We start from the raw sequence: 12,299 nt of genomic DNA on the forward strand, positions 1-12,299 counted from the left end.
CTGCACTGCACACAGGTACACACCCCACACACCTGGCCCCGGCCAGCCAAGAACAGACAGCCTCTGCCTGCAGCAGAGGACCTGGGCCTACATTTCCACCTGAGGGGTGTGCGCACGAGTCAGATCCATAACGACGAAAGGCTCCGGTTTGGGGTAGAGTCAGGCTACTTTTACTGAACATATGCTTTGGATTTAGTCAAGTTCATTCTATGAAAAGTGAAACATGAGAGAAAAGGATCCTGCTTTAAAGAACAAATAATAGTAATAACAGCTAGCAGTTATTGAGTGTTCACCATTTATCAGGCGCTTTGTTAAGCACCTTTACTCTCAGTATATAGCGTAATCCTATGAGGTAGCTGCTACATATTAACCAAGTTTAACAGGTGAGGAAACTGAGGGACAAACAGAATAAATAATTTGTCCAAGGTTTCACAGCTCTTTAAGTGTTGCAGCTAAGGTTCAAACCAAGACAATCTGATTCCAGAGCCCACAGTACACCAGCTCAATATTCTTATAATTTTAGGCATTAGTTGCCAACTAGTAAGCAGAATTCTAAGAAGGCCTCCTCATCCCCGCGCCCTCCTAAAATGCCCTCCTATTTGTGAAACCTGTGAATATGAGGCGATATTACTGCTTGACCGTTTTGTACCACAAAACGGAGATTAGCCTCAGGGGGCCTAACGCAATCACACAAACAGAGTTTTCAGAGTTAAAGACAGAGTTTTCTCTGGCTGGTGAGCAGAGAAGTCAGAGAGCTAGGAACATGTAAGAGATTTGACATGAAGGAGAGTCTCCCTGCCGAGATGGACGGACCACAAGCCGGCCGGAGAGTGGCCCCTGAGAGATCCAGGGCCTACAAGCAGTCTCCAGCCGACAGCCAGCAAGCGAACAAGGACCTCATCCCACAACCTAAAGGAACTGGATTCTCCCAGCAGTCTGAATGAGCTCCTACCCTCGAGGCCTCCAGGTAAGAACCCAGCCTTGCCAACCCCTGAGGGGCCTCGGAAGACCCTTCAGCAGAGAAGGCGCCTGTACTTCCCACCTACAGAACTCTAAGATTTTTATCTTGTTTTTTAACAAGGGTGTTGTTTTAAGCCACTAAGTTTGTGGTAATTTGTTATAGGCAACAACAAAAAACTAACACACACTTCTGGTACGAAAATCTCTATGGGTTTTCTACTGCTGCACGATTACCACCGACAGAAGAGCGGACAATCCCCGCTCCTTGTCTCCAGTTCCAAGGGCAGAAGGCAGCAGTGCTCTGCTCAGGGTTTTTGCAGATGGCTCTTTGTAGGAATCTGCCTCCACGCTCATTCCGGTTGTTGGCCAAATTCCAGTTCCTTGAAGCTAGAGGACCAAGGGACGTCTTCATTTTCTTGTTTCTTTCACTTTAGATGAGATGATAAATGATGATTTATAATCTACAAATCATGTCAATTATGCAAAAAGAACACAAATGCCTTTAAATATTATGTAAACGTATGTTTAAATGTAAGGAACTTAGTCTTATATTAAATGAAGAAAGGGGAAGAAAAGAATACAGAAAGGACCTACAATGTATTCTTTCTAAATTTTAACGCTAATTCTTGGGTTAAGAGATAATCAGCTCCTCTTATAAAATTAAAGTATATATGTGTATGTTTCTACAGTTCCCATTTCATCAGTTTTCTCCAAATCTTAAACGTTAAATTATGTTTTTTTTACAGTTATTATACAGCCGCCTGAGCATCTTTCACTAGTGTACAGAGATATCAAACTTGTATCAGGAATTTAACACATAAGGGAACTAGTGACCATAAACATTTTTCTATTATTTCTTCACCTCATAAAGACATAATAAACCATTAAAAATACAGATTTAGGGGCCAGCCCGGTGGCATAGTGGTTAAGTTCACACACTCTACTTCAGCGGCCTGGGGTTCATGGGTTCAGATCCCAGGAGCAGACCTACACACCACTCATCAAGCCACACTGTGGCAGCATGCCATATACAAAATAGAGGAAGACTGACATAGATGTTCGCTCAGAGCCAATCTTCTTCACCAAAAAAAAAAAAAAAAAAACACCACAGGTGTAGAATATACTCAAGAGAAGTCAGGGAAACTGATGCTCAAAGGGTATTATGTAACATTGGTTTAAGTTTTTAAAAGTGTGCTCACAAATCTAGGGCTTTCCCCAAGGGAGTGGTTTTAATTTTGCAAGAAACTACCTTTCAAGATAAGTCATCTAAACACACAAAGTGACAAAAACACCTTCTTTGTCAGATATATCATTTCACTGGCAGCAGTTAGCATAAAAGTGAGAAAAACTTGTCCTGTGCACATACAAAAACTCTAATATTAAACTCGAATGACCAGCTCACTGGACTCATGACTTCACCTTCCAAATGTGTTCACTGGCCGAAATGGAAACAAGACTGGAAAGTTGCATGCAATGAACTCCTGCAAGACAGAACAATGTATACATGTGGGTATTATTATGTTCTGTCTCATGAACATACATAACAATTTTCTTTCATAACAAAGCATCCCTCACTAACCATAAAATCTACTGCTTTACTCAGAGATTGCTGCCCTGTTATATTTACCTTTCATAGTTCTCTATTACGGAAATATCCACAGTTCTTGGGCTCTCACCTAAGCAAGCACTGGAAATGTCCTATACAACATCACAATTCTTTAACCAGATGTTTTGGAAAGCTGATTTTGGGGGCGGGGAGGGGCAGTGGTGGCCCTGAGCTAACACCTGTTGCCAATCTTCCTCTTTTTGCATGAGGAAGATTGTCACTGAGATAACGTCTGTGCCAATCTTCCTCTATTTTATGTGAGATGCCACCACAGCGTGGCTTGATGAGATGTGCTACATCTGTGCCCAGGATCCGAACCCCCGAACCCCCGAGACCCAGGCCGCCAAAGCAGAGTGCTCGAACTTAACCACTACACTACTGGGCCGGCCCCCAGAAAGCTGATTTTTAAAAATTTTATTTTAGAAAGGTAATATGGTGCATTTACAGTGTTTACATAATATTTTCTACAGGATTTGGAACACCATCCCATAATCAAACACATTCATATTTCTCCAAATAGAAGTGTGAACAGTCATGCTAAGTAGGATAAAAACAAAAGGCTACAAACAGCCTTACGTAAGTTCAAGTCAGGTTTTACTGCTAAAGTTCTTAAGAAAAGATGTTTGGTTTTCAGAGCTTTTTTGGATTTCAGATTTCCAGGTAAAGGTCTACGGACTAGAGCTTAAAATGAGTAATCAGACAACCCATTAGAGTCCTTTTTCTCCAAGGGGCGAGATAAATTTATTAGAATGATGACAGGTGCTCTGGCAATAGTACCACGGGAAAGTGCACTGCCACAGAATTAAAGAAAAGCATGCTAATTCACCTGGCAACAGAGATCTTTCACGTGCTAAATCTAGACAAGGCTGCCGGACAGTAGGCATTCTGTAAAAGGGCGGCTGGCACTACGACCCCTAAGATGACAGATTTTCTCGGTAGAGAATTACTCCCACAGTCTTTTGACCTGGAAGTAAAGCCCATCGATAAAAACAGGCCTATAATACTAAGACCTACAGTCTCGTCCATACATAAGAATAAATTCGTCTTTGGGTCACCTGCAATCTACTTATTAATACGCAACTTGGAGACAACATGCAAGTCCTGGGGAACTGTCAACACAGCCCTCCTTTGGGTTTTGAAATGTCTGAGATTTGTAAAACACAAAATTACCATCTTAACTGCGGACAAAAGAACATGTACGTGTTTCAATTGATCTCTAGGGCCTGATGGAAGGAAAGATTTTTTACAAACGTGATTCACTGGTCAAAAGTTAAAAAGTAACAAATAGGCACATCAAAACATTAATTAACTAAGCCGTCCTAAAAATTCTTCAAAGAACAAAGTACTTTGAGAGTAGTGATTTATCATACAGTAAGGAAATTATAGGCCAAATCATTAAATGGAATTTATTCAAGTCCATGAACATCAATCTTCTTTATATAAAAAGAAAACATGGTATTCCTCAGGGAGAATTTTATGCAAACTTTCAGCAGCGTTTGCAGAGTCTCCACTGGATGCAAAGAATTTACATGTGTGCTAGTGTTTTTGACTTGTAGGAAATGCCACACCTAACTTTAGAAAAAGCTCATTGAATCCACTTTTTATATCAAAAATAAATTAGAGCTACAATTTGTTACTAAAACGGATCAAACACTAAGTAACCACACAACAGCTTATATACTCAGATAAAATAAATCAAGCTGCTCATAAAGAGACTTCTAGCCCGCCTGTTGTTATTCTCACATTTAATTTACTACATAATAACAGCAAAAGGTCTTGGCAAACATAAAAATGCAAACTACCCTGAATACAAACACAGCCTGTGCTGCTACAACATGAAAGAATCAACAGATGGTTGGCATCAGGAGACTGGCACAGATGCAAAAAAACTAGCAAGGCAAGTAAATAAAAAGACAAACGTGTAGAAATGGAACAAGGTATGTTTGAACCTCATTTGCCATATTGAAAAAACAACCCTCATGTCAACACACAAGTGATCTCGAATTTCTGTTAGGATCTCTGCATCTGAGGTCTTGGGAAATGCTCAGGCTCAGTTGGCCGGTGCAGGAACTACAGAATTAAAAAAAGCCTGCCAAACGGTGCATGAGAACACTGTGCAAGGAGATCCGCAGTTTAAAGGGAGGTTGGGGGGGGGAGGGTTGGAAGGAGGGGGGAGGATGGGGGAAAAAGGAGCAGAAATGAACAAGAGGAGAAGGTGAGAGGGGAAGAAACTAAAGGGAGGAGGAGGAGAGAAGCAGGGCCTGGCAGCCCCCACTTTGAGGTCAGCCTGCACATCCAAACCCGATTAAGGTTTCTAAAACCATATGATGATGTTATGACCTAAAATAGAGAAGGACATATATTCAACTCTTCTACTATTCCAAAAGTCATGAGCAACTACAACGTGTCAAGCGTTATACAAGGCCCTGGGGCACACAAAGACTCCATCACTTTTTCATTTCATTCAATCAACATATTTCGTTTGTGTGGAAATTAATAAACAGAACTCTCATTAAATTGGAGTTCGGAGGCCAAAAAGGGGCAGCTCTTGTGCCCCACGATGATTGCAGAGCCCAACAGGAAGAAAGTCTTCCTCCTCTTGACCAGCAAGAAGCTCAGCCAATGAGAGACTGTCACACCTCAGCCAATGCAAAGCCCTACGCCTGTTTACAATAGCCATCCCAACTTCCTCTTCCCCTCTGAGTTTCTCCTCCCCTTGTTGCAGGGACTTGCATGTGGCCTGACGTGGCTACAGACCCTGAACTGCAGGTCTTTGCTCACCCCGAATAAACCCGTTTTTGCTGGAGAAAACTGGCTGGCTATTTGTTTAAGGTCAACATTTGCACTAAGACATCAAAGATCAACAACATTCAGTCACTGTGACTGAGCTCACAGTCCAGTGAGCTGGGACCCTGACATTCAGAAAATGCAGTAAGAGCACTTGTCTCAGGTATTCAGAGAGCAGTGAGGAGCGACCCCTGAGTCAGTTAGGCAGGAACAAATGGGTGACAAGGGAGGGGACAGTCCAAGGAAAGGAACTAGCAGGAGCAAAGGGACACATGTGGGGGGAATGAAATGTACTATAAAAGAGTTAAGTCTGAAGCAGGAAACATTGAGAACAAGGGTAGAGAGGTCAGCGGTGGGTCAGATCTTGGGCTCCGTATGACACTTGGTGGCACTCTGGAAATAGAATGTAACTCTTCACTGCCCTCGAGTGGATTCTCAGCAGTCAGGACAGCCAGAGTTCCAGACTCTTCCTAAGGGGAGACTGATTCACTCAGTCTAGGTAGAGCTGAGCCTGGGCAGGCAAAAACGGACACTCCTATATTTTAGGCTTTTTGTGTAGAGAACTGGTTTCGTCTAGCTTCTCACACTCTCTTGTGCATTGAAGAAAGCACAGAACAGTTTTGACAGATCCATCCTGCCAGGCTGCCATCTACTAGAGAAATATCCTTTACAGCAAAACTCCTACCTTCATCCAGCGCAGCGCAAACACTCCCCACAACAGGAACTCTCCAGCCTTCTGACTGCCAGCAAGGTTTTTCTCACGCTGATTAGAAACAGGCTTCTCTCTAGTTCCACATAACGTTTTGTTTTGTTTTGTTTTGGAGTTCTGTCCTCAAACAGGAAAGCTAAGCCTTCACCCTCTCCCACATGACAGCACTCTAAATCGTGTGAAGACATCGATCCGATTCTGCTTCTGCTCTTCTTCAGGTTAAGAGCCTCAGTTCCAGATCTTCTTCAGGTTAAGAGTTCCCTCAGCTGATTGATTGACAGGTCAGTTTCCAGACCCTTTCTGAGTATGGCTGCTCTCTGTCCAATGGCAGCTGTTTACCAATTTCCAGATCCACATCTAACACCCAGAACTTGACATGACTCTCCTGATACGGTCTGACCAGTACGCAGAACAACAGAACTATTCTCTCCACTGATCTCAACATTCTACTGCTTTTATTGAAGGCTGGGTTTTTGATCTAGCCACCAAGTAATACTGCAAACCAAAATGTCCATAGAAATCAAGTACACTCAAGACATTTGTAAATAAGTCAAAATCAAGTCTGATATCCCCCATCTTAAGCTTCGAAAATTGACATTACATTTATCCATGCTTAATTTTGTCATATAAGCATTTGGTCCGTCACTGTTTTTACTAACAGTTTTTAAATACTGATTATATCTCTTAAAATATTATCTATCCCTCACACTCGTCATGAGGGCTACTATCAAAAAAAAAAGAAAATAACAAGTGTTGGCGAGGATGTGGAGAAATTGGAACCTGTTGTGCACTGTTGGTAGGAATGTAAAATGGAGCAACCATTATGGAAAACAGAATGGAGGTTCTTCAAAAAATTAACAAATAGACCCAGTAATCTCACTTCTAGGTATACACCCAAAATAATTGAAAGCAAGGTCTCAAAGAGATATTTGCACATCCACGTTCATAGCAACACTATTCACAATAACTAAGAGGTGGAAGCAATCCAAATGTCCATCACCAGATGAACTGATAAACAAATGCGGTCTTTACAAACAAGGGAATAATATTTGGCCTTTAAAAGGAAGAAAATCCTTTCACATGCTATAAGATGGATGAATCTTGAAAACATTATGCAAACATTAAGTGAAATAATCCATTCAGTAAAAGACAAACCCTGTATGATGCCACTTATATGAGGTCTCTAAAGTAGCTAAATTCACAGAAACAAAAAGCAGAATGGTGGTTTCTAGGGGCTGGGGTGAGGGGAGGAAAAGAGAGTTGCTTTTTAATGAGTGTAGAGTTTCAGATTTTCAAGACAAAAAAGTTCTGGAGACCGGTTTCAAAACAATATGAATACACTTACTACTGAACCGTACACTTTTGAAAAAGGTTAAAGTGGTAAATTTTATGTTATCTGTTTTTTATCACAATAAAAAAATGAAAGAAACCATTATCTATCCCCTACTCTCACCCCAGCTCATACATACCTTGGACTCAACTGAGTATGTACTTAATTTCCATGAGATTTTGATAAAAACATGGAGCAGGAAGGGCCAAGACAGAGCCTACTTTTTAATTAAAACTCAACAACACTCTGGCCATCAGTGGTCAACCATCTGTCAATCATTCTGACTGCAGTATCACCCACCCACATTTCTCCATCTTATGCGCAAAGTTACCATAACAGCCACGTCAAACGTTTTACTCAAATCAAAGCCATTATGTCCATGGGACTCTCTAGGACTTATATAACCATTAAAAACCTTGTCTGACCTAATTCAGACTCTGTTAGACCCTACTGGCTTCTAGTGTTTGCCACTTTCCTAACTACTCCCAAATAATGTGTCTGGCATTTCATTCCAAAATTTTGTAGTTGAAGAATTTGATAAGCTCAAAAATCTACCTTTTCCCCACTAGGGACTTCATTTGCCCTATTCTCCATAATTGAAAATTAATACAAAGTTTCTGCAGGAACAGCTATTTTGTTTTTCAGTGCCCAAGTATATAGCTTTTCTGGGACAGGAGTTATGAACCAATTTAAATAGGGACTTTTTTATTAGCTCCTCCTTCATGCATCTTGGGCTATTATGTATACTTTATAAAATGTTTATCCAGATTTAGGATTATTTTCATTAATGAAGATTTTCCCAATCAACTGACCAAGTAAATCAAAATCAGGAACTCAAAAATCCAACAGTCAAAAATTCTACTAATGAAACAGAAGATTTAATGTGTGAAGTCCATAATAAAGGACTTTAACCTCAGATCAACAAAGCCTGGAAAGTGGGAGGAGGAAGCAGGGAAAGTGAAATGTATTCTTTTCTTTCTGTCCCTAGTTACTAGACAAACTGGAGATAAATATGTAGAATTCAAAATGGGATCTTTTCTCTTTTTGTCTTTACTTATTAGATGAAAGAGATTAAATATGTATAATTTAAAATGAGATTTCTGCTTCAGAGTCACAAGAGAAGATTAAAGCAAATGAAATATCATCTGAGTTAAATCCATTCGACTGGTTTCACTTCCTACTACATTCCTAACAGAAAGCCTTAGGTTCGCCAAGAATAAAACATATTATTTTAATATAAAAACAATAGCCAATTTAAATCAAAGCCAATATACTTAACGGTGAAATGCATAAACACTGACATTAAAATCAGGAGTAAGACAAGATTGCTTATTATTACCAGTATTATTTAACCCTGTTCAGAAAATTCTAGCCAATGCAAAAAAACCAAATACTTTCTTTTTCTTGCCCACTGCCGAAGCACTGTAGGTATCCCGAGGAAGCTGCACCCTGGCAGCAGATGTCTATGTCTTTCTGATGCATATGAGCCTCTGGCCTGGACAGGAAATGTGTACACTCATAGACAACGGCAGTGCCTTGTAGGGAGGAGGTAGGAGATGGCTCCTGCTCTACCTGGCCTGTGGTCAGGCTACATACTCACCTGCCTAGCTTTCAGGCAGCAGGTCCCCACTGAGCTACGGACGAGCTCCCTTCTCTATGAGGCAGGGATGGACAGTGTTCTCTGCCTATGATAATGTCAAGAGGGAGTGGACTGACCCTCCCAATGAACTGACCGGGATATCTCAAGTGGACTGCTGGCCAAATTTGGTGACCTAAGGCATGTGGCCAATCTTCTGCATCTACCTGTGAGCCCAGCCAGGGCCCTGGCTCAGGCCACCCTGGAAGCCAAGGCTTATACCACACAAACACAGAAAACAGACTTAAACAAAGATAGGAAAAAGGTTTCAATGTGCATGCGAACTCCAACTGATCAGTGGTGGCCGCCTAGAGCGCTGTGCTGAGAGTGACTCTGAGACTGCAAAGGGGCCAGGAGCCCCAGTCTTCTCCAGGTGTCCAATGGAACATAGGGTAGGGGTTTCTTCCTAAGCCAGTGTCAGCCCGGCACAGCACTTTAAATACCTCATAGGGCAACCCTGAAACCAGCAGTTCACTTGTGCCCAGGAGGCAGAGCAGCTGGGGAAGGCTGCCTATGACTATGGATTCCGGGGGGGCCAGGTCAAGCTAGAATGGGAAATCACCGAAGTGTCTATGAGGAAACTGGCAGTATAGATAGACAGAGCCAAAGTCAGAACTCAAAGAAAATGGTGGGAATACAATTAATCTAAGGGCAAGAGGAAAGTATAATGCGGACAAAGCAATGCAGTTAGTGACAAAATCAGTAAAAAGCAGTGTAGACAAGGGGAAAAACACAGATGGGTAAGTATTTTGGTAGCTACTCCTTAAATAAAATGCTTCCAGATATTTCCTTTTGCAGAGAATAGCTGCTTGAAAGGGTAGGTACCATGTTGGTCTGGATAAGTAATTTAAGCCAAGTTGTTTCTAAAATACTATTTTATAAAGTTATAAAACCATCAATATTTCAAAATTGTATACAATTTGATCTGCTATAATGTTTATTTTGAAAAGTTCAATGACACAACTTGACTAACATAGTAGGAAACAATTTGAGCATAACACAAATTTTGCATTTGCTATGCACAATTTTGTCTCCCAGAAACACTAGGTGAATAAAGAAAACTACACCCAGTTGAACTGAGCCACACAGAAATACACAAAACACACCCACCTCAAATATACACTACCCTCCTCAGTTCACCACGTTATAAGACACACACACCCACTTCAGGTGTTACAACCTTCCATCTAATTTCAGATAACCCTCCTTCCACCATTTCATAAGAACTCACAAGCTGCAGCCCTTCTGAGTGTACACTGCCACACCAAACTTCAGGCCCTTTTAAAGGTAAACTGACATTTATTGCAATAGTTACGTATTTCTTAACCATTTAACAGGTGTAAAACTGTGCTACCATTTTTATTAGACTCCTATCTTTTATTTTATGTGTCACTGACAAAGTTTTTGTATATCCTGTCCCTAATGCCATGATTCTTATTGAGCAATTCTGCAGGCAGACTGATTTTTAGGAACACACATATCGCGTGATAGCAGGACTGACTGTAGAGCCAAAGAGCTAAAAACAAACAAGGTGTAAAAACATAAAGACCACACAGAGTAAAAAAGTCAAAACACTTAAGACCATGAAATAAATTCCAAGTCTGATGTATATTCCAGGATAAGATTAAAATTTTATAAGCTTTACTTATCGGAGATACATTTGATGAAAAATCCAAACACTCTATTTACTACAAGTCTCTGGACTCCCCAGGACAGGAAGGAATGCATGCAAAATTTTAGAAAAATAAAAACCACCTCATTCTCTATTACTCTAGGAACTAGGATGTATTCTGCTTTATGTAACTTTAGTAAAATACAGACAGAAATTTACAGTGCCATGTGGGATCAGTCAAATTCAGAAGAATCCTGAAAAACAAAGCAAAACAAACTCTTACACAACATTCTCTTGCAAAACTCAAAATAGTCGAGAGTCATCAAGACCTATCCAGAAAAAATTCATCTGAGAAATACCACATATAATTTACAATAAATGGGGGGAAAAAAACCTTTTTTTTTTTCCACAAGAAGCATAAAGATTAGCTTGCTGAAAATGACCCCAATGCTAACTTTGAGACAAGGTAGGTTCAACAAGTCAGAGTTCAGAATCATAATCTTAACAAGCAAAAGACCATGAGGTGAGTTCAGCTATATTTTTATGGCATCGAATAAATAGAAGACTTTGTTCCTGAAACACAAGTGACCTTTACAGGTAGCAAATAGTTTCCTCTTCAAACCCCCGTATTTCTGACCAGGGACCGCATCACTCAAGTTGGAATTGCCAGTGAAATGATCAAGGTAACATTTGTTTAGCCTGGCAGTCATTAGGTGGCTAGTACTATGATAATCACATTCTGTTCCCGGGATAACTTTCCAATCCCACAATTCGGTTGCTTTTCCATGCCTGGTACCAATTTTTAACTCTAGGCTGTTTGAAGAATGATTTCAATTAAAATGACCTTGTCTTTAGACCAACTTCATGTTTACCGCCCAGGATATCATAAAATGTGGTATGTAAGAATCTCTGGTCACATGACAAAGACAAAAAAAGAATAAAATAAAGAACTAGTTTTTGAATCTTTAAAAAAAAAAAACTGACCACCTTGTTTTAAGATTGGATGTCAGCGAAGTCACTCAAATATTTGAAATCTCTAATAAATAAATAATACGTGTCCATAATGGTAACTAAAAATTCCAGAGAGAATAATACAATTTTTGAGCAACTAACTTCTACAGACCTTCATTTCTGTGCTTTACTACACCTATAACTCCCTAAGAAACGAACTCTTTGAAGTCACCTCTTGATTAAAAAGCAATCTGCAAGAACTTTCATTAAAAAAATAAGCTGATTAACCCAAGAGTAAAAGTGATTCAATGGAGAAAGGACAATCTTTTCAACAAATGGTGCTGGAATAACTGGACACATACATGCAAAAAATAAGCTAGACACAGACCTTACAACTTGCAAAAAATTAGATTTTCAAAATGAATTACAGACCTAAATGTAAAATGTAAAACTTTTATAAAACTCCTAGAAGATAACGGACGAGAAAAGCTAGATGGGCCTTAGGTTTGGTGATGGCTTTTTCAGACACAATACCAAAAGTACTGATCCATGAAAGGAAAAACGGGTAATTCAGACTTCATTAAAATTGAAAACTTCTCTAAAAAAAGATACTAGGAAGAGAATGAAAAGACAAGCCACAGACTGGAAGAAAATCTCTGCTGGGATCTAAAAGATACAAAGAATTCTTAAAACTCAACAATAAGAAAA

The 12,299-nt window shown here is 40.1% G+C and overlaps 1 protein-coding gene across 2 annotated transcripts in view; it reads right to left on the bottom strand.

Moving 5' to 3' along the window:
- The window catches only part of PRDM5 (PR/SET domain 5), a 185,679-nt gene that overhangs the window by 134,996 nt on the left and 38,384 nt on the right, over positions 1-12,299 (bottom strand). The gene's annotated exons all lie outside the window — the stretch shown is intronic.

The sequence above is a fragment of the Equus quagga genome, chromosome 3, assembly GCF_021613505.1.
Source record: "Equus quagga isolate Etosha38 chromosome 3, UCLA_HA_Equagga_1.0, whole genome shotgun sequence".
Lineage (NCBI taxonomy): Eukaryota > Metazoa > Chordata > Mammalia > Perissodactyla > Equidae > Equus > Equus quagga.